The sequence below is a fragment of the Phalacrocorax carbo genome, chromosome 8 (genome assembly GCF_963921805.1).
Source record: "Phalacrocorax carbo chromosome 8, bPhaCar2.1, whole genome shotgun sequence".
NCBI lineage: Eukaryota > Metazoa > Chordata > Aves > Suliformes > Phalacrocoracidae > Phalacrocorax > Phalacrocorax carbo.
Window position 1 is genome coordinate 718,499 of NC_087520.1, and position 9,644 is coordinate 728,142.

Consider the following 9,644-nt stretch of genomic DNA (forward strand, 5'->3'; position numbering starts at 1 on the left):
ACTGCCTGCTTTAAGCACAGTCTTTCCTCCCCTCCTGAAGGCAGCCGCTTCGAAAGAAACCCGACTGGGTAATCTAGCTGCTGAGCTCCCTTTAATTAAAGCTGTAAAATATTGATGTTCCTGGCCCTGTCTACTGATGTTACACCTTATGAACAGAGAAGTCCAAAGGATAAACAATAACAAGTTAAAAGAGCCCAGATGGTTTGCCATCAGAAACTATCTGCACACTCAAAGGTGTCACTGCAATAGATTTCAGAGATCATTCACATACTAGTAAATAATTAATAGTATTTCTGGAAGAAAAAAAACCACCAAACCCATACCCTGATGAAACACCACTGGTGAGTCATTGAAAATATGAAGGTAAAAGTCAGATTAAAAGCATGTGCTATTTTATTCTTTGTCACAGTTCAAAGATTGCTATCTATTCTCCTAACATATAAAAATATTCTGTTCTTACTTAGAATTTAATTCAAAGCCCATCCCAGTCAGCATTGTTGATAGGCTCTTGGTTTCATTGTATTCGTTCAATTTAGTTTAAAAATTATATAGTGAATACTTACCCAGGAATGATAAGTCTGAAATATAAACATGTGTTATTTAACACACAATTCGTGCTAATACCCTCTCTGCAGTGGGCTGTAAGCAGCACCCCCTGATACAGTCACAAAGCCAACATAACTTGTCCCATTAAACTTCCTTCAATCACTGTTTAAAACAACCACCTGATTTCCTGCAAACCTGGCCCTTCTGGGGCAGACTGCTGCAATGCTTTACCTTTCGAGAGCTGTGGGCGAGCTAGAGCACGCGAGGCTAACACAAGGGTACTTTCCTTTTCCTCGCTGGGGGCGCACAGCTGTGGGTGCCCCTCTCCGCCTCCTGCCTTGGAGCCTTTGCTCCCCTGCCCTGCCCGCCCCGAGCCCTGGGAGGGTCCCTTTGTCACGCCCTAGCGTTTGTCCTCACCGTCCATCTGAAAAAGAAGTCACGTTTTTCAGACCCGACTCAAGAGTCGCGTGATAAAGCACGTTCTGCTGCTGAGGTGCAGCCCGTTAGCACAAAACGCCTGGTCCGTGCGAAGGAAGAGTGACGGGCGCGGGCGTCGGCGGGCTCCTGCAGAGCCCGGCTTTACGCAGCACATTTCTAGCACCCTAAAAGTGCAAGCCACGCTGCACCCAGTGTGATATGGCGGTTCCACTGCACAATCTGATCGAGGAAATATCTAGGGTTACCCAGACAGTCAATTATTCATCAGCTAAACGGCCAAGCATCAATTACCTGGCTTGATTCTCTTATTCATTAAGGAGATTGAAGAGCCCGACTTAACAAAGCAAAAAGAAAGTTGCTAAGTTACAGGAGCTGCCCGGCTCAGTAGCGAGGCCACACCGTGTCAGGCTTTCAAAGGAGAGGGGTCTGGCAGCGAGGAAGTCTCCGAGGCTATAGAGTGTCACCCAGAGCACTCGGGTTTTAGAGCAGTCCGTTCCTCCGCTGAGCTGAAAGTAACGGGGTTAAACAGAGAGGCAGGACTGTGCCGGAGTCAGAGCTGCGCCTTGGTGTGGGTCCAGTGGGAGGCCAGCGGGGGCCTGACCCAGAAGAGAAGGGGTCAGGAGAGAGCGAGAGGTGCCGCGAGGGTGCCGGCGTTCCGCAGCGCATCCCCCGCGCCTGGTGAAGCCCCGCAGCTCCAGTGGCTGAGCGGCACCCCGACAGCAAACACAACCTCAAGCTGGCAGCGAGCGTTCGACGTGCAGCCCCCGAGCAGCCAGAGGCGGTCTGACCAACCTGGCACAACTCAGGGAAACCAGGGTCGCCGCCGGTGCCGACGCTCCCTTCCAGAGCAGCGGATGAAGGCCCCGAGCGTGGGCGCGGGGAGCTGCGCTGGCCGCAAGGGCCGGGGTGGCGAGGGTCGGGGGGCGGAGGCTGCGCTCTCCCTGGGGCTGGAGCGCCCGGTGCGTGCGGGGCCGGGCGTGCCGAGGTGTCTGCCGGGTGCCGCGGTGGGCCCGGAGCTCGCCGCAGCAGAGTCGCGGCAGCCACCCGGGGAAAAGGCCCTTCGGGGAAGTAACGAACGTAACCCTGCAGCAGGACACACAGCTTTTGCTGGCAGACTGCTTACCCTGAAAACTGCCGGAGCCTGCAGGAGAATAATGACAATAAATTAAAAGTCAGAAAACTGCCATGCACATAGTTTCGCAGCTGCAGACACCCTTTCTTAACCGCTGGGTGACTGCTGGATTACTCCTTCGCACGGGGGTTTGGGAGAACAGTAAAGGCATGGCATTTCACGGAGACAAGAGCAACAGAAGTTTCCAGTAAGCACGTGTCTCACCGCTGTTCCCGACCTGCTCTGGTAGCAAGCGTTCCCGAGCCGTGCCGCCCCGCCACCATCACCCAAGCGCAGCAGTACACGCCGCTCCGAGCACAGGCTTTCCTGGCCGGCTGGGGGCGGCTCCGTGCCCTGGCTCTGCCCGATGTCCCCTGGACATACCACACCTCCCCCCCAGTCCCCGGTGGCAACCGTGCGTTTTCCGCACTGGTCGTGGGTCTGGGTGCCCACCCGTTACCAGCAGCACATGCAACTAACCTGGCTCAGCCAGCAGATTTTGTGACAGGTGCTTTTGTCCCGTATCGTTCTCTTCCAGGATTTGTCTTCTGCTGTTCCTACCTTGTGCCCGCTGGCGTGGCTGAGACCCGGGAAGCCCACGTCGGATGGGCCAGGGAGGGAAAGCCGCGGGCGTGGGAAGGGCCGCGGGAAGCAGAATAACTACACGCGAGTCCTGTTGCTCACGGTGCTGGAAGTAACAGAGAAGCTTCTCTCCCAGGACTCCATCCCTCGCAGCTCTTCACCTCAGTGAGGATGGGCTTCCTCTGCCGGCAGGGAATGCCCGCGGATCCGCTCAGCGAGGGTGACCGCTCGCTAGCCCACCCGACCGTGCTCCCGAAGCCTGGGCGGTCCGGCCAGCCGCTGCACTTCCCTCCGAGGAGAGGAAAGGGGAAGTACGCGGGGTCTGCGTGCTGCTTCAGGTTAAATTATCAATGCTCGCTCTCGTCGCCTGTAATTAAAAAACCAACAAGCGTTGCTGGCTGCACGCAGAGCGGCGCTCGGGGAGCAGAGTCTCAGGCGTGTTACTGGTCACAGCAGCGGGCGCGGGCAGCTCCAGAAGGCTGAGTGGCTGTTTGTGACTATTAATCCTAGATCAAAACTAAAAAAAGCCTTTAGTATTAGGAAAGCATCGTGGCCGTATCGGAAATATAGAAGTGCCAAAGCTCTGCTGCAGCGCTGCAATGGTTGTTTAATGGAGGCAGAACAAACAGCCTGTCTTCCAGCAGTAGCATTTGGAAAGCTGATGCAATCTTATTTTTGAATTTTTCAGTAGGTTTTGATTTGAGGTCCCAGGAATGCAAGATGCCAGACAGTTCACGCTAACTGTGAGGTCTTCCTTGTACGTGTTTGTAATGTGCATGAATTATAGAACTTCTTTCTTGGATCATTCCCTGAAATTAAAATTGTAACAAAGGACACATCGGTGCATGTTAAAAATAAACCCGATCTGTTCCTGATGGAGGTAATAGGAGCAACATGACAATGTTTTCTGGGAGGGTGGAACAGAGCACTTATCTGTCAGGCATCGTTCTTGTTATATTTGCTCCTAATTCTAGAAATACATCTAAACGTAGTCTAACAGGACTCTGTTCCACAAGAAATTAATGAGGAACAAACATTAATTATTCATGTCCTGAAACAGTAGGTCTGCTAATGTTTTTGCTAATCAACAAGTCAAACAGCTGTATCTTTGTCAGGGCAATCTTGGGGAGATGGAGAGAGAACAACATAGATATGCTTTACCCGACTGGCCCCAACGTCTTGCCCTTGGTTTGCACATTTCCCTGCCAGGAATCCAGGATCGCTGCTGCTTTTTACCGCCATCAGTCGTCGTAGGGTTGAACTGAGATGCTCTCCAGCTCAACATCGGCTGCAGGGTGGACCAAGCCATGGGAAGCTCCCCGGCTGGCTTCCCGGCCTTTGGAGTCAGCCCTTTGTAGGAAAAATTAAGGGAATGAGACAAGGAAAACAAAAATCCAACCAAAGGAAAAAGGAGGAACCAGGATTCAGCGGCTCAGGCCTGAAACACGGACTGAATATTTGAAGAAAACCTGCATTTGGCACCTCTGGTCCCTTGTGTCCTGGCTGGAGGTCAGCGGCTCCTCACGGCTGGGTGCTGGGGCAGCACCGCACCAGGGACACCCGCCAGCGGGAGAAACGGAGACTGCAGGCAGGTTGTAGGGCTGACTGTTCATGCTCGGCCTTTATCTGCGTGAATCTAAGGAACTGAACCTACAGCAAGGAGCGCAGTGTGGAGCAGGAATAGCCATGACCCTACCCTGCCCGGCAAAATTCAACAGGAAGGAAACTCAGGCCAACAGGGCCAGAGAAAGCAGTTCCGCCTCCTCACACATTGCTCCCAGCATCGCTGTTTGTCTCATTTACCACATGCTGGCCATCACCTGTAAACCAATAAGAGCAAATATATATTTTTTTTTTTCCACTTTCAAAGTGGGGGAAAAATGTTTCCAGGAAATTTTTCCAAATCAAATGGATTTTAAGACTTGCCCATAGTTCAAAATCTCTCCTCTACATGCCCAGCAGGGTTCAAAATTCCATTAGAGCCATTTAAAACTACTCCAAGACGGTCAAGCTGCTGAAATCCCGGAGCTATAGCTGTAGGTACAACAGATAAAGCCTTTCCCTCCTAGGATCCCCAAACAAGCTGATTATCACTTTAAACACCAAACCCAGAATTTTCCCCCTCCAAGTGCTCTAACGGACAGTTTCCATCGCATCTGCCTGGGGATTTACTTAGAATGTGTTCCGCTTTGACGAGGCACCACGGGACCCTGCATGGAGGGTTAGGGGCTGTTTCCAGGAGAGGAGGTCTGCGAGGGTCTGCACCCCGGGAAGCTCTCGGGTGCTGCCGTGCCCTGTAGCTCTGTAAAATTATTCAGCATTGTGCTGCCTTCACAGCCCTGTTACTTTAATGTCCCCTGAAATCTTCATTAAAATTTGAAATGAAAATGTAACAGTCAAAGGGGGGTGGGGAGAAGTCCTGTCACCTGGCATTAAACTCTCCCTTCCACGGTCAGATTTCTTGGGGTTTAATTGAAGAAGTCACACCGGCCGCTGCATCCGAGCTCGGGGAGGACAGTCACTGGGCAGAGCGCCTTTGCCACGGCAGGCACTTCTGGCCGCACACGTTACGGGGTGGTTTAGCAGCTCTGCCTGTCTTCGGTGGGACGCCTCTTTGCTTCTTGCACGGGTTTTCACCTACCAGACACACCGCGACGCCTTGCTGTGATCAGAAGAAAATCTCAAGTTCCTGGGCTGCTTTACATGTAGCCGCAGCCCGGTTAGAAGCCCTATAGGCAAGAAATATTTCCCAAAGCAAGAAGTTGATGTATGAAAAGCATTAGAGAAATCCCTGGGGCGCGCTCCCGGAGGAAGGCCCCGCTCGGCTCCTAACCCGCGCTCGGCGGCCGCGCAGCACGGCCGCGTCCCGGGACCCGCGGGCAGCCCGCGGCCACCCAGCCCCAGCCCCGCCTCTGCGTAGCGCAGCGCGGGCTCGTCGTTACCTTAACGAGCCTCATTACTTTTCTCCCTGTCGCATCAGTCTCCATATGGTGATACTAAAGATTCCACTGCGTACAAATACAGCCCGAAAATACTTTCTTACAGGCTTAGATGTGGTTATGGTCATATATACTTTTATCCTGATTTAGACTTAACTCCCTCTTTCGTAACAGGGACATCAACAGTTAGAAGCGAGCTTGTTCAAGAAGTCTTCCTCACTCTTCTTTGACCCACAGATAACCCAGAGTCACGTTAAAAAGCAAAGAGTGGATGAAATTGTTGTCTGACATATCTTTAGCCACCAGAGAGCTCACGGAGGTACGTTATGTTGAGTTGACTCCAAATAATTTTCACATGAATTACTAAAGTGCCAAAAATGTATAATTTATTAACATTTAAATAAATCACAGAGCAGAAGTGCTTTAAGGTTATCGGTGCTAGATGTGCAGGCTAGGCTATAATTAACTCAAAAACGTCATCGAGAGCAGCGCTCGCAGAGGTGCCGCGCCGACACAATCAAGGTGCAGGAGGACGAAGCACAAAAGCGGTTCGACTACTAAAAAATAAGATGAATAACACCACAGCAGTCAAACCCCTGAGCTGGGGGTGAGGCTGGTGCCTCCCCGGCTCCGGGGCTCCTTCCCACTCCTCCCCGTCACCGGCAGGGTTTCCCTGGGGCCTGGGACGCACGGCTGCAGCCTGCGTGCCGTCTGTCCGTCAGCGAGCGCCGCCGCAGCGCCCGGCTGAATCAACCTCTCCTGGAGGAAACGCGACCGCGGCGGACGCGCACGTCCCCGGTCGCCCGCGCCCCCGGGGCTGGCAGGGGGCTGCTGCCGGGGGTCGCTGCCGGGGGTTTCCCCTCTGGCCTCCGCCTCGGCTGGATGCACCGAGAGCGGCGACGCCAACTGTTAGAGCCTGCCTTTGGGCTGGGGTGTGCTGAGCAGATAAAATGTTTTTTGAAGTTCAAATCCAAAAGCTGTTCCTGGCAAAAAGTGTATTTGCCGGATACTGTGAATAAGCAGTGAAAAACCTCTTGGCTTTCTTTTGGGGGAAGAAGGGGGAAGAGCGGGGTGAAGCAGGGCATTTAGGGGTGTCAGCAGTTCTGCCATTTGACCCTGCTGTGGTGAGCCAGGACGTCCCTGGGTCCCCCCGGTCCGGCTGCCCTCGGCTCCCCGGGTTTGGAGGTGCGGCCTGTCCCCGCGCTCACACACCGTCCCGCTGCTCTGCCCAGGGGCACCCGGGCAGGTCCCTGGGCCCGACGGGATGCGGGACCCGTCCTCCCAGTGCCGCAGCGCGCCCGGAGCAGAGCCGAACGCCTCCAAACGCCCAGCGAGCCGCGGCGCTTGCGGGGCCGGGGCTGGCGAGCCAGGGCAGGTTTCCTCAGCAGAGCATAACCGCTGCCTTCTCAGGGCAAAAGCTGCTCTTGCCGCACCGCTGCGGTTCACCGTAACGGCTTCTGCCCTTCAGCCGATGCATTTTGTAGCAAAACCCCACGATTTGTTTATTTACACATGCAAAATAGGGGCAACAGCAGTAAAAGTGCCTCGGCACTGCCCATATCGCACAATAATACCTTTTAACGCTGACCCGCACAGCGCGGCAAGGGCAGACGTCAGCGTCACCCCCCAGGCCAAGCACCGACCCCCAGCTCGCTGCGTGTCACACGTATCCACGGGGAATCTCTCTTACGGCGAAGACGTTATTGAACGGAAGGAAACACAGACCTACCCGTCCCCACGCAAGGGACCCGAGCGTGGCGAGTGGATGCTGCTTCTGAGACGCGGCCAGAAATGATGACTCCTCATAGAGTGCCAAAATGATCCTGCCTCGTGCACGCAAAGTGCACGCAAACACAAGCTGGAAACACGAAACATCAGCTTTTTCTATTTGTACTGTTTTTTCAGGTGACACGAAAGCTGCAGGAACGCAGCTGGGTAAGTTTACAAACTTCTGATTTATACTAGGGTTAAAAGCAAGACAGCAAGCAGAAAATATTGAAAAAGTACAGAAACAGTATATAAAAATCTGTATCATCATAACAGAGTTTACCATGTGAAAGCACATTTCAGATCAAATTGGAAATGGAATAAGCAGACAAATCACAGTACAACACATTAGATTTCCAGGATGGATGTGGCTGGGGTCACAGAAGATACTGCTTTAAAATGCGTTTATCTGGAGATTAACATAAATCCTATCCTACATGGTTTCCAGCGAACTTTTCCTGCCTGGAGACGAGCCCACCCTCCCGACGGGGACGGAGGGGGCTGGGACAGCCGGGCTCCAGAGGGGACGAAGCGGCCTGCGGCCGGCGACGCTACCGAGCCCTCCTGCGCATCTGTACCCCGCACACCTGGCGAGAGCCCAGCTGCTGCCGGCCACGGGCATGCCACGCTGCCTCTGAGGTGCCCCGTTACGACCCCTCGCGATGAAGAATCATTATTGCAGAGAAAATAATCCCACACTTTGATTTGGCGAACATTTTGTCCGTATATTCGACCTACCTGATTACTGCTGCTTCTCCCCCCAGACGCAGCCGGGTGTCTGCGAGCAGAAGCCGGCAGAGGCAGGGGGCAGCCGGGCGGCCTGGGGGGGCCCCGTCGCCGGGCTGCCGCGGCGCTGAGCCCTCCTGAAAATAAACGCTCTAGAGCAGTTACCTGGGGAAGAGGGTGCCGGCCCTCGGCTTGCGAGTGAAAAAAGCGTGAGGTGCCAAGCTCCGGTCGTCCAACGTCAACCGAAGGTGCCCACAGATTTATTAAGAATAAATCCTGGCCTGCATGCCGTTACGGAGCAAAGCCATCGCCCTTCAAACAAAGCAGGCGCTGAGAAGCGGAGCGGCAGGCAGCGTACCAGCTGCAGGCCAGTCTCGGGCAGCGTTTTCAGGGGTAAAAAGCAACAGCCTGGTCGCCTCACCCAGCGCTCTGCCCTCGAACCGAGTAACGTATCTTTGCTTAAGTAACACAAGTCAGATGATACCTAAAATATTCAGATACCTAAAGACGCAGGTTTCAAATTAAAAAAAAAAAAAAAAAAAGACAGAGATGACCATTAGGTTCCACCTTTCAATTAAACCCCTCTCCAAATAGCAAGAAAATTTGCGATGCGCGGAAGCGGTGCCGACGCCCCAAGGAGCAGAGCACGGAGATCCCCGCTCGGGAAGGATCCCTGCATCCTCCTGCCCTCTGCAGGGTAGCCCTTAAAACACTAAATCAGTTTCACCAACCTACGCTTTTCACCGATTCTTACGTTTGTCCCCTAAAACCAGAGCCCCTCCGAGAGGAAGTTCAAGAGCCCTTTAAAGACTCGCCTGGTCCTTCCAGACGGGATGAGGGTCTCGTCACGTGCGCCATCCTTACCCCCTCCAGGATCTCCTCAGACGCGGCTGTAACGCAGCGGTGTCTGGCCCCACGGGTATCGCTCACAGCCCTTACCGACTCGCCGTCGGCCTCGCAGCGGTTCCCACGCCTGGGGCCTAGCACAGATCAACCCACCTGAAAATGAGCGAGCAGCGACTGGAAACTGGGGAAAGATCCTGGGGAGAAAAAGAGGTCTAGTTAATCCCTGTACATTTTGATCACGATTATGGATCTGCCATGGAAAAAAGCCGTGGAAATACCCACAAAAAGCCTTAGAGAAACTGGGTCCCGCGTTCCAACACGGTAAAATTTTATCTCCCTCTTTGGGAAACCTCTCTGGGTACGATTAGGGTTGCATTTCGTACAGCTGTGACTGGAGCTGCTAAAGAGATTCTTGGCCTAAAAATCACAGCAACAATTTACCTTTGTGGATTTGTTCAGTCAGAACAGCTACTTAACACACCTCGCTTTCTTCAAAAAGGCTTTCAGCAAGATTCCGACCCGCCGCTGCAGGGAGAGCTGTCACCCCCCCCCCAGCACTTCCCTAACAGGGCAACGTTCAGGTGGTACCTGAAACAGCTGGGGGAAAAATAAACCCAAAGCCAGAGAGAAAAATGCTAGCCCCCTTTCAAGTTCTTTTTTATCCCCTTTTGCCATTAATTTTGATCACG